General features: G+C 34.2%; 1 long non-coding RNA gene across 1 annotated transcript in view; it reads right to left on the reverse strand.

Annotated features, from left to right (window-relative positions):
* Positions 1-383: 383 nt before the first annotated feature.
* The window catches only part of LOC135320731 (uncharacterized), a 48,341-nt gene continuing 34,618 nt past the window's right edge, over positions 384-14,106 (reverse strand). The window contains exons 2-3 of the long non-coding RNA XR_010380001.1: positions 11,625-11,674; positions 384-4,123 (exon numbers count right to left, since the gene is read on the reverse strand). This is a non-coding gene — a long non-coding RNA (uncharacterized LOC135320731). The remainder of the gene's footprint in view (positions 4,124-11,624; positions 11,675-14,106) is intronic.

Consider the following 14,106-nt stretch of genomic DNA (forward strand, 5'->3'; position numbering starts at 1 on the left):
AGATAACTCTAATTCAAAAAGATACATGCACCCCAATATTCATAGCAGCACTATATACAATAGCCAAGATATGGAAGCAGCCTAAGTGTCCATTGACAGATGGCTGGATAAAGAAACTGTGGAATATTTATACAATGGAATGCTACTCAGCCATAAAAAGAATAAAAGAATGTCATTTGCAGCAATATGGATGGACCTGGAGGTTATCATTCTAAGTGAAGTAAGCCAGAAAGAAAAAGAAAATTATATATGATATCACTCATATGTGGAATCTAAAACAAATTAAAAATAAAGACACAAATGAACTTCTTTACAAAGCAGAAATAGACTCACAGACATAGAAAAAAGCTTATGGTTACTAGGGTGAAAGGAGGTGAGAATGAATAAATTAGGAGTTTGTAGATATACGTACTATTATATATATAATATATAAGCAACAACTTTCTTCTGTATAGCACAGGGAAGTATGTTCAGTATTTTGTAGTAACCTATAATGAAGAATAATATGAAAACAAATATATGTATGAATACATATATGACAGAAACATTATGCTGTGCACCAGAAATTGACACAACTTTGTAAACTGACTTTACTTCAATTGAAAGATAGAAAGAAAGAAAGAAAGAAAGAAAGAAAGAAAGAAAGAAAGAAAGAAAGAAAGAAAGAAAGAAAGAAAAAAGAAAGAAAGAAACTAAAAAATTTAAAAGAAAAAAGAAGGCCAACAAAATTAATAAACAAAAAGAGGAAAATTGGATTGGATTGTTTCAAAGTACCCCTTTATCTTATTATTTATAATTTAGTCAGTCCTCTATTCAACCATATATCAGTTGGTTATTGCCCCTGACCATCACTGACCTACTTTCTGTCTCTATCGTCCTACTTATTCTAAACATTTCATATAAATTGTATCCAATATGTGGCTTTTTGTGTATGACTCCTTTCACTTAGCATAATCAGAACTACATTCTTTTCATGGCCAAATAATATTGTATTCTATGGATGTACCATATTTTATTTACAAAATTACTTGTTGATAGTCTTTGGCTTGTTTCCATTTTGGGGCTATCATGAATACTGATGCTGTGAATATTTGTGTACAAATTTTTGAATGTATTTTTAAAATTTTCTTGGGCATGACAGTGGAGTTGCTAGATCATATGATAATTCTTTCTTTAACTTTTTGAAGAACTAGCTGCCTTACAAATTGGCTTCACCATTTTACATCTCCCCAGACTCCAAGCAATGTATGAATTTTCCAATTTCTTCACATTCTTTTCTGTTATTGCCTGTCTTTTTTTTTTTTTAATGATAGCCATCCTGGTAGGTGTGAAGTGGTAACTCAAATTGTATTAAATTTCTTAGAATTTACAAACTAAGTGATATATGTGTAGATATGAAAGTAGATTCATAGGGACATAATTAGATACATGATAGAATGAGGTATACAGGCATATCTCAAAGATATTGCATGTTCAATTCCAGACAACTACAATAAAGCACATATCACAGTAAAATGAGCCACATAATGTTTTTGGTTTCCAAGTGCATATAAAATTTATGTTATACTACATTGTAGTCTATTTAGCTTGCAATACTATTATATCTAAAAAAGCAATACACATACCTCAATTAAAAATACTTTAAAAACTGTTAGCCATCATCTGAGCCTTCAGTGAGTCATAAATTTTTTACTTGTGAAGGGTCTTGCCTCGATGCTGACAGATCAGGCTAGCAGTTGCTGAAATTTGAGATGTCTGGCAATTTCTTAAAATAACAATAAATAATAATTGATAGCAAAATATTGATTGATTCCTCTTTCACTTGAACACTTAGAGGCCATTGTAGGGTTATCAACTCATCTAATTTAAATATTATTGTGTCTCAGGGAATAGTGAGGCCCAAGGAAAGAAAGAGAGATGGGGGAACAGTCAAGTCAATGGAGCAGTCAGAACACACACAGCATCTGTGAATCTGGTTTTCATCTCTTGTGAGTGGGGTTCATGGCACTCTGAAACAATTACAATAGTAACATCAAAGATCACAGGTCACCATAACAAATATAATAATAATGAAAAAGTTTGAAATACTGGGAAAATTACCAAAGTGTGACAGAGAGATACAATGTGGAAAAATGGCAGTGATAGACTTGCCAGAGACCAGGTTGCCACAAACTTTCAATTTGTAAAGAGAAAACTCAGTATCTGCAAAGTACAGTTAAGTGAAGCACAATAAAATAAGATATAACTGCATATAGAAACTGAGAAACAAATTATGCAAATTCATGATTTTTTTTTCTGAGAAAAAGCATACTCACAAGGTCAGATACACTTTTGTGAGAGGAATGACCCTTTTGAAGTCACTGGCATTGACTGGTTTTTGAAGGATGAACACTATTCACACAGAGTGAGAAGAGAGAGAAAACTCTTCAAATAGAATATTTAAAGTAACATTTTGGGAAGGCAAAATGTACAGGGTATCATTGTGAAACATTGGGTAGATCTACTTTGCTTGAGCAGACAGTTTTACAAGAGAAGAAAATAAACCTGGAAAAATATATAACCATCACAACTAAAATAAGGCAACATAAATAATTAGAGTAATTACATACATTCAATATTTTGAAACAATGCAAGATGATGATAAGTTTAAGTGGCATCATGAGTGAAACATCATAATTAACATGATGTGCACTGAAATTTTCATAAGAGTTTCAGAAAGGGATAGTATTTGAATGGACATAGACACATCCCAGGTTGGTCCAATAGCAGAAGGAACTATTGAGAATTAGATAAGAGATGGGCAAAGCTGTGCCTGCTATTCATTTTTCCCCACAAGCCTTGTGCTGTACCATGATATCCCACTGAATCTGGGCTTTCTGAGGACCCTAGAGCTAAGGTTGCTTCTGATCTCCATGTATTTCCATTCTTTTGAACCCAATTTGGCTACTAGTTACATTATGTTTATATAAATGAAGTGTTTTATGTGAGGGTATTAATTAGCTATGTCAGCACTGGACTGCACCCTGCAGGTCTACAAGCCCTGTACTTGCCCAGCTTCAAGACCTGAGAAAGATCCCAGAGTCAGCAACAGAGATAATCAATAGTTTAATGATTAGGGTGATCTTACACATCTGAAGCAAAGTCCTGGAGCAACATCCTGCCATGTGTGGGAGCTGGAGGGCAGGACATGATGGCAGTCTTTGCTCCTGGTGGGGAAGAAGAGGTTACCAGTCATAGGGGAGTTGATGTCAGGTTGGCTCATTGGTTATGTGGGTAATCAGCACAGGGTCATGCCTCTCACCACCCCTTGGATAAGCATAGTGGTGAGTTCTGATCTAAATCTAGAACAGTCATTAGCTGGGGCCTGGGGTGAATATGAAGGAAGATCAGTCTTATGAGTTGTGTGTAGGTGAAGCAGGCACCAGTCAAGCAGGAGATGTATAGAGAGAAGCCATCTTGAGTTGCCTGACCATACAGCCATCATCAGAGGTACATGTTATTTATTGACTGAAAATAAAGAATCACGGAGTAGTGACATCAGAATTCCCATACTCTCTTAAGGTTATAATTGCTTGTTCTCACTGTATGGGCAGAACCCTTGCCCCCAAGTTTCTGTTGAAACTCAGGTTTCAGGGAAGTGTCTTCCAGAATAATGTTCCTTGTATACAGGAGGTGGAACTGGAAATTAAGAGAATGGTTAGGATATCAGAAAACTAGACAAAATGATGACAAAGGGATGGATATCCATTCAGAGGAGAACATGAGAAAAGAGAGGGGAGAATGGCAATCTGATAGGGGACACTTAAAATAACCAACGTCAGAAAACAACCTTTGGGAGGACATTTTACTTTTCAACAGGAGGAGATCACCAAAAAGGAAATCATAAAGTCGGCTTGGAATGTGTGCCATCATCCTAAATAGTCTTAAGACGTGTGATGTGATATGTCGAGTTCTCTGGTGAGTGGAGTGATTAAGCTGTAATGACAGCTCCACAGGGCACAATGTCAGGAACCAGTCCCGATTGCTTTTCTGTTGAAGAGGGCAGTAGGGTGGAGGTGGTCTTCCATTTTCAAGTTCCTTCAATATGCTGGTCCTCAAGCCAGTGCATATGTATCTGGGGCAGCTGAAAAGAAGAAGGATGAAGAAGGGCATTGAAACCCTTTAAAATTGTACTCAAAGAACAAGTGACACTTACTTTTATATGTGACTGACTACAATTTAGTCACTAAATCTAGCTACAATTCATGCTGGGAAATGTTCCCAGATAAGTACAAGTATCATTTCTACCCAGGAAAGGAGCAGTGGACATTGAATGATAGATAACTGGCAGTCTGGCCCACATCTCCTTTAATAAAGGATCAGTGTAAATCCTCTTATAAACCTGTAGTTTTATGAATCTCAACCCTTGTCTCACAGAAAAGGAAAGTGAGTTTCAGAATCAAGAGTAGGCATTTGTGTCCTGCCTTCCTCTGCTCTAACGTCACTTGCTCTCAGTAAGTCAGCTGCTCATTCAGAGGAGAAAATATTTCTCAGATGCCAAAAGCAAAATTGATCTATTGTGAAAGAGTTGAAGTGTGTTCTAAAGAAACTTAAGACACTGCTCAGTCCTCGACACTGAAGGCCTTCAGGATGTTATGTGATTGTTATAATTATTTTTGGTTCCTTTAAGTTTGTGCTAGAGCATGGGACAGGTAGCTGTATTTCATTTTAAATATATTTGGATGATGCTATTCATTGAGTAAATTTTGGTCGGACTTAATGCATATCAAGATCTGTGTTAGTCCTGATAATTCCTTTAGAAGAGAACAAAATATAGATAAAATTGTGATGTGTTACAGACCCCCAGACACTCATAGTACAATGAGAAGATGACAAGTATTTCAACAACCAGCATGAACAACTTTACCACACATAAACACGCCACATATAGAATATGTTATGTTATACATGCTACAACATATATGCTACATATTATATTATACTATAGTGTATTATAATATACACTTTACTGTAGAGGTGAGTAATACATTCTTCCCATTTTCCAGGAGATAAATCCTTAGTAATTTGCATTCAAAGGGAAAGTAGAAGAAGATATGTTTCCACTTGTTTTGGGAAAGAGACAAGATGTAAATATACTCAATCAATAGGACAAATTATTTGAGGGTACTTCCTTTTTTTATGTGTTCCTCATTACATGTACTTTCTTGCAGAAGTGTACTTGAGCATTTTGATCACTAACATATACATATCATGAAGAAGCTGGGTGAAGATAAGTGTTTCAATAGGAAACTCCGTAGCATACTCAACTGGAGAATTCTGCCACTGGCTAGAATGACAGATTCAGTGTAAATGTCTAAGCACAGCACTAAGACGATTTAAGTTTCCCTTTTGTATGTGAAACACTGAGGTCATGCTTCTTACATGCAGCATGCTTGCGGGGTAATTGGAGTAGGTGATCAGGGCAATCACACTACCTGTGAATGGCTGGAGGGGATGGTGGGCACAGAATGCTCTGGAATATGACACGATAGATTACTACTCCTCTTACAATGTGTACCCCCCCGAAAATAAGCTACTTTTTAGTATTATATATATAATAGTTTTATAGATATATATAATATATCTCCTTAGATATTTAGTTTAATTCAATTAAACTTTTGGACAAATTATGCAGTGTTATAGTCTGTCAGAAATCCTGATGTTACAGGTAAATAGAATACAAATTTAACACATTTTAATTCCCTGTGTAGAAAAAATAGAACACTTTAACATGAAAAAATTCACAATTTCAAAATTTTCATATCAATCTTTAAAGGCCACTATCTGCTTTTAGCTTGGGGAAGCAAACAATGAGGGCTTTTGTGATTGAAACAGCGTGGTTTCCCATTTTCTCTATGACATATTGTCATTACTCAAATCTAATTTAATCAATCCATCTTATTAGTGTTTTCTGATATTAAAAAGGATATAAAATTACATTTTATTGAATTATAAGTGTGAGTAAAATAGCTATTAATATTTCCTGTGGATTGATGTCCATGCACCAGAATGCAATTGTACTATTTTATTAAATTCAAAAATGTTTCTGTTTTTGCTGCCATTTGGTTTGCACATTCTGTGTCTTGAGTGATGTTCATAAAGTTTTCTTAAGATTTGTTTCTGCCATTGCCACAATACAACACATTTTTATAGTAATACATTCCTTTCGTATTTTAAGACAAAAAGATGTAGTATTTTGGAAATACGGTTATATTCCTAACAATCCTTCCTATGCTCTGGCAATCAGAGGAAGTCAAATTCTGCATTTTCTAAGTGTTTATAAAAGCTTTATAGCTACCACAAATAATTTTAATATGACGGAACATAAGACAGAATAAAATGATGCTGACAATATAAAAAATAATATACACATATAATATTTTGATAAAAAGTGCATTTAGACAACATAATAATATTTAATTTTCATAACATTCTGGTGCAGGAATGCTATTATCTACAATTGAAGAGAAGTGAGTCCGAGAGGTCAGTAAACATGTTCAAAGTTGCACATTTTAGATTTCAGATTCAGAACCACACAGTGAATCTTGTGACTCCAAATCTCTTACTCGTTCTGCTAGACCATGTTACTTCCAGAAATAGATCCAGGCAGCCCAGATCTATCTCCACAGTTTACTTTCTCAAAAGAAATTTCAGGTAGGCCAAATTAAATAAAAAATTGAACATCTATTTTTTTCTCATATTTAATTCAAGATCAAACTCCCTCTTCTAAATGTGTCTTTATATTTGACCTTCACTTCAAATCCAAGTGCCTTTTTAAATGAGTTTAAATTTATTGTCTCTAGTTTATCTTTTAAACTAAGTAAATAATTTTCAACATCAGCCTCTACTACCAATTGAAACTGGTTAGTAAAAATGACTTTCCTTGTGGTCATATTTTTTAAATTTTGTTTTGATGGGGAGGTATCTATCTATCTATCTATCTATCTATCTATCTATCTATCTATCTATCTATTTATTATTTGTTTGTTTGTTTATTTAAATGAAGATATTGGGGATTGAACCCAGGATCCTGTGTATACTAAGCATGCACTCTACCACTGAGCTAGAATTTTTTTATAGAATGAACTGTGTCCCTGTATAATTTGTATGCTGAAGTCTAAAACTTGGCTGCCTCAGAATGTGACCTTATATGGAATAGAGCTGTTGAAGGTGTGATTAGTGAAGATGAAATCATGGTGGGCTAGTGTGGGTCTGTAACCTAATACGAACGGAGTCCCTGTGAAAAGGGAATATTAGAGCATGGATACACATGGACACAGGGAGAATGCCACGTGGAAATGAAGGTAGAGATCAGGGCAATGCTTCTTCACACCAAGGAACGCTAAGGACTGCCAGAAAAGCACCAGAAACTAGGGGAGAAACCCTAGAAGGAATCAGCCCCACTAACACCTAGATCTCAGACTTTTAGCATCCTAATCAATAAATCGCTGCTTAAGCCATCTAGTTTGTGGTATTATACAGGCCTCATCGTTTAATACATAGCCTTTTCTTTTCTTTATCAAATCCAGTATTCTTGTCAGGCTCTTTCATCTTTATTATGTCTCTAAAAAATTTGGATTTACCATCCCCTATAATGCCTAAAATGCTGGTCTTCTTAAGGATCGTCCTTTATATACAGTTTTGGAATAATATCAAAAGCTGTGGTTTAAACTAGTACTCATTTATATACCAAAATTGCATATGTCTTCTAAAATCAGGCACAGACTACCCAACATATCTAAAACTGAATTCAGTACACTTGGAGCATTTCCCTATCTTCTTATCTCTTCCCCACTCTCTATTGCTGTAAGTCACTCCTTTGACTCAGTTACTCCAGCAAGAATCTTGAATGAAGGTCAATCTATATTTGCCAACTTCATGTCCTACTTTTAAATAGTACATAAGCCCATCAATTCTATCTCCTTAATAATTCTTGAATAAATCCACCTTTTTATAACCCTTTACATTCTCTCCTGGTCAACTTCAGTACTTTCCTAACTAGCCTTTCTGACTTCTGCCTTGTGTACTTCCCCCAACTCATTGCTGTTCTGTTTAAAGACCCATTCTGTTCTGTAAGATACAATACAGTGTATTGTGACTTTTTAATTTTATTTTTCATTTAACTCAGGAATAATTGACAAATAAATTGAAATTGTGATTCTTTTTTTATTTATTTATTTTTTATTTTTACCAGTGTTCAGCACAATTTTTCAGTTATTCATGGACATATACACACTCATTGTCACATTTTTTTCTCTGTGAGTTATCATAACATTTTGTGTATATTTCTCTGTGCTATACAGTGTTGTCTGTTCTACAATTTTGAAATCCCAGTCTATCCCTTCCCACCCTCCACCCCCCTGGTAACCACAAGTCTGTATTCTCTGTCTGTAAGTCTATTTCTGTCCTTTACTTATGCTTTGTTTTTGTTTGTTTGTTTGTTTTTGTTTAAAGCATTACTGAAGAGAAAGAAAGAGTCTGGAGGAATAACTCTCCCAGACTTCAGACAATACTATAGAGCTACAGTCATCAAGACAGCATGGTATTGGTAACAAAACAGACATATAGACCAATGGAACACAATAGAGAGCCCAGAAATGAACCCACAAACTTTTGGTCAACTCATCTTTGACAAAGGAGGCAAGAATATACATTGGAATAAAGACAGTCTCTTCAGCAAATGGTGTTGGGAAAACTGGACAGCAGCATGTAAAACAATGAAGCTAGAACACTCCCTTACACCATATACAAAAATCAACTCAAAATGGATTAAAGACTTAAACATAAGACAAGATACAATAAACCTCCTAGAGGAAAACATAGGCAAAACATTATCTGACATACATTTAAAAAATTTTCTCCTAGAAGAAATAAAAGCAAGAATAAACAAATGGGACCTAATGAAACTTACAAGCTTCTGCACAGCAAAGGAAACCAAAAATAAAACAAGAAGAAAACCTATGGAGTGGGAGAAAATTTTTGCAAGTGAAACCGACAAAGGCTTGATCTCCAGGATATATAAGCAGCTCATATGACTCAATAAGAAAAAAATAAGCAACCCAATCCAAAAATGGGCAGAATACCTAGACAAGCAATTCTCGAAGGAAGACATACAAATGATCAATATGCACATGAAAAAATGCTCAATATCACTAATTATCAGAGAAATGCAAATCAAAACTACAATGAGGTATCACCTCACACCAGTCAGAATGGCCGTCATTCAGAAATTGTGATTCTTAATACACATTAATGAGAATAACAGTTTTTACATGCAGTTCATTTATGCAACACATCTTTCTATTTTTAGCATCTAGGTTTCTTTAACCTTAATGCATTTTGATTTCCATTCTTTGTAATGATGAAACATTGCAGATTTAAATAAATTTACATCAGTGTTTTTATTATCTGTTAAGTTTAAAACACCATAAACAAAGCCTCTTTTTCCCTGTCTACTTCACCTTCAAACCTCCTGCCCCTCCCCCAAAACATGCGTACACACACACACACACACACACACACACACACACACACACACAAAGTCATCACTCTCTCTTTTTTTCTCAATTGTGTCTGCAGCATGCCATGGATATAGCAAACATATTTCTTGGTTGGTCTTTTTGTGAATCTGAATGAGGTTCTTATGCATCTGTAAGTGATTGATTAAAAAGAAATTTTTGATTTCATAGAAAAAGTGGTCAAATGCTTTGGAAAGTCTTTCAAAATAGCATTTCTAATCTTGAAGTGGAATTTTGACATTTTGGCATTTAACATTTTAAGTTTTATCCATTTATTAAGCAATTTAATGTGTTTTTGTCACCTGGCCTTTTCTGTCTTATTCATATATTTCCAGATGGTACAAATTTCTTCCCCAAAGAAAGTTCATAATGGCAAGAATCTTAGTTATATTCTTGATTTTGTGTTCTGTAAGGTTTTATTGAACCATACAATTCTAATAGCATCTTTTTTCTTTTTTGGTGGAAATGGGAGAATAAAAAATCATTTGTATCATTATAAGTCAAATACTACTTTCTTTCAATAATTAAATATTTTAAGTAAACTGACCTATTAACAGTTTAACTTTTTAATTTTTTCTTGTTCATTTCCCGCCATGAAAATCCCTAATTTTTAACACAGTAAGCAAAATTTCCTTGGGTGACTAGATCTTAGAAATTGGAAAATGCATTTGCTCAGGCAATAAGGCCTTTACTATATCAACATATTTCTGCCATGCTTATAAAATCATTAAGCTGACACCTTTGGGAAGATTTTAATTAATTACAAAATGTCAATTAATTGATGGAGTAAAATGAACAAAGGTAACATGGAACAGATTTAGCAGTATACGAAAGAGTTGGATATCTTCAGTCTATGCTTGATAGAAAGTTCTAATTTCCCTATCTTGAGAACAAAGACACTGGACTTAGACATCTGTTTCCAATTTTGCTGTTAAGGAGATTTGGGCCCAGGTAGGTCACTTAACTGATGGACATCTCTTTTCTCATAAATGAAAGGACAGGATCAGAGTAGGTAATTTCTAAAATTCTTTCCAGCTCTAATATTTTATTTTTTTTGTCAAAATCTATCAGCCTCAGTGATACATGTTGTCAAAGACTAGAGATATAGAGAATGATGATGATGATAATGATGATTTTGATAATGTCTAATATTATTGAGTGTTATATGCCTGCATTTGATTCCCTAATTGTTCTAATAGGGGAATATTACTGCCTTCCATTTTATTAATGAGAAAATTGAGGAAAAGATAATTTAACTAATATGACCAATATCATAAAGCCCTATGCCAAAGTCAATTATTTCAAATATTAAGCTTTATGGAAAGAATATTTTCAGTGTTCATCAGTATCCTTTCTGTGCACCAGCAAGACTACATTATTTATCCACTTGAAGATCATTAAGGTCATGTGATTAGCTTTGTCCAATGGCCATGAGTCAAATTTACATGTATAAGTTTTGGCACAAAGCATGGAAAAACCAGCAATGGCTCTGCAGGTGCCTCTTTTTCTGAGATGCCCATCAGGAGGCAGTAAGCTCCATATGATGTTGCTTCAAGATGGTGGTACTTTCCTTGTATTCTGAATCACTGAGTTGCTGGTTGTGGGACAGTTCATCTTGCTTCTTATCTGGATACAGACTTTGCTAGAGTAAATTCTAAATCTTTGTTGTTTAATCCACTGGAATTTGGATTAAATCCACACACACACATATATGAAGACATTTAGCCTATATACAAAATCAGGACATTTTCATCTTCAATGAAAGTTAAGGGCATGAAGCTTTGAAAGTTTTCCATGTTATCAATTATACCAGTATTTTCTGATATAATCAGCCACCTGGTAGTTAGCATTGGCTACCATGAAAACATTCTTAAGCATGAATCATTCTCTCCTGCTAGATTATCTCCTTTTTTCTCACTTCTATCTCTCTTGAAACCCCTTATTCCTTGCTCCCAACTTCTTTTTTTAGTAAATACATACCTTAACAACTCCTCTTTTTTTTTTCTGGAAATACTCTTTCTTTCAAGGTTGAGAAATAGTATGAAATATTTGATTTTCAATACTGACGTTTAATAGCAGTGTGATCTCATCGAAGTTATGTCTCAGTCAGATTCAATCTGAAAATGAAAACAAATATGAGTATTATGTGAAAAGGGGTTAGATATGTGATAGCACTTCCCCAAATTGTGTGTATTGCTGGGGTCATAAATTTCTAAAAGGGAGAATTGGAGGCTCATGGAAAAGACAATAACCAACCCTTTGAAGTAAAGCAGTTTGGGCTGCCCAAGTGGGTCTACAAAGGAGACCTGGTGCAAAAGATTATGGAAAGCTGCTGTCTCCACATATCTGTTGGGTCTCAGTGGCTCTTGGTCAGCAAGATTTTCATTTGGGAAGATGATGTGGGTGTGGAGCCAAAGACAGCAAGAACTAGCTAGAATCCACAAGTATCTCTTTGTTACTCGTACCTCTAAATTAACAGATTTCAGATGAGCTGCTTTATTTTCCCCTTCCAAAATTTGTAAAAAGAATTTCTTATTTGGGCCAGTTAACAAACTATCATACAGGATAGGGGATTCTTGTAAACTATTCTAGCTTAGCCAAGATGACAGTATAAAAAAATTGCTGCAAGTCAATTAATTTTCCTGTCCTTTAATTTCTTTATTTCTAAAATGTTTGATTTTGCTTCAGCAACTCAGTGTCATAGTTGTTGGAATCACATGTGAATATACACTGAAAATTACAATAATGATAAAAATTATTGTTGTTTCAAAGTAATTGTGACAACATATTTTAAAATGATTTGCCTAAACACATCAATCTCTGAAAATAAATATTTAATACATTTTAAAAATAGAAGCCTCTTGAAACAGTGTGGGCTTAACTTGTCTTGTGTATATCTGCTTGTTCTATAGTCTATGATTGTAGATTTCAAATTTTTACAGTGCAGTATGCACAATTTACATAAAAACTTCAATAATCATCTGTTAACTAAATCCTTACTTGTGACTTATAATACATTAATAATTTAATGTTCATGACACATACAGACAAAGAGGTGGATAGCTTACAAATTCTATTACATGGAATTCTGAAGTTCTTGTACTACCAAGAAAATTATAAATATAGATTTGAATTTTATGTAACTGCTGCTCTGATAAAATTAGTTGGAAGGAAATTCAGTGCTTTGAGTTTTTAATAGTTATGATATTTAATACTTATTTACTTCAATTTTAGCTAATGAACAGTGGAGACCAACACACATTTAAGCTGGTAATTTCTACTTCTGGCCAGAAACACATAGGAACTGTGTATAAATAAATGCAAATGCCATTAATGTATAGATTTTTGAAGTTCTACTATATTTTTCTTGGAAATGAAGAGAACTTTCAAAATTATCTTTCTTAATCCTATCATTTGATAGATAAAAAAAGAAAATTACCCAGATAAAGTAAGAAAAATTATATAGATCATAAATAAACTTTTTGTATAAGTTACTGAACTTTTCATGTGCCTGCTTTATTTTATTATTGCTTTTTGTAATACAACTGACTACTTACACCAACCACCAATTGGTATATATTTTACCAATTGTGCACATATTTCTATGATTCAGTCATACAAATGTTGATTATGGTTTGTTCCAAATTCATTTGGATTTGCAAACCTAATCATAACTAAAACAACTGAGGAATTAGAAACTCATTTTAAACAAAAATCAAAGGAGACCTTGCAAGATACTATCCCAATCAAACCTATGGCCCTATTGCAGAAAACAGATTTTAACAAATCTGGGCTAGGCCTTGTTATGTACATGGTATATAGACTGAGGTTCAAACCACAGTGCCTGATGTTGGGAGTATGTGGTCTTATTAAGATAGTGAAAGACATGTAGTCAGTAGTTACAGAGCAGTGCAAGTATTTGACAATGACTGTTTCATAGGAGAGGCAGTGAAGAATTCATTTCTGTGTTTACATCAGAGACATAGAGTTCAAAACAATGACTTTGGTCCTAAACTTAGGAGATTTTATACTACAATAAATAGTAGTAAGGAGGATGTGTGGATACATTGTGTTGTGCATGTGGGGGCACACACACACATGCCTGTTGTGGGCAAAGGTATGTGTTATTGGCAGGGTTAGCTCGTTTAGCCAATACTAAAAACAAGGGGTGGGACATAGATCCCAAGTGACTTTGTGATTTTTACTATTAATAATTCTAAAGAAAAACACTGGCAAAATAAGTAAAAATTACAGAGTTTTTCTAGTTTTTAAATCCAAAATCTGTTTATTTTTTCAAGCTACTGTTATTCTTAGCGAAGGGGAATAACAGTTCCTGCCTTTTACAGTGAAGGAATAAAGAGTATTCATGATGTGACTTTTCAGTAAAATATGAAATTTTCCATCCTAAGGTCCTCAAAAATGAGTTATTCTACCCTGATCAGAAATGGTCCTCTGGGCATTGGCTCATATGGGATAATTTAATGGAATTTCACATTCTGTAATTGAGACTATATGTTCATCTAATGATGCCAAACATATTTTAAAAACC

This window comes from Camelus dromedarius, unplaced genomic scaffold (genome assembly GCF_036321535.1).
Source record: "Camelus dromedarius isolate mCamDro1 unplaced genomic scaffold, mCamDro1.pat HAP1_SCAFFOLD_114, whole genome shotgun sequence".
In the NCBI taxonomy this organism is placed as follows: domain Eukaryota; kingdom Metazoa; phylum Chordata; class Mammalia; order Artiodactyla; family Camelidae; genus Camelus; species Camelus dromedarius.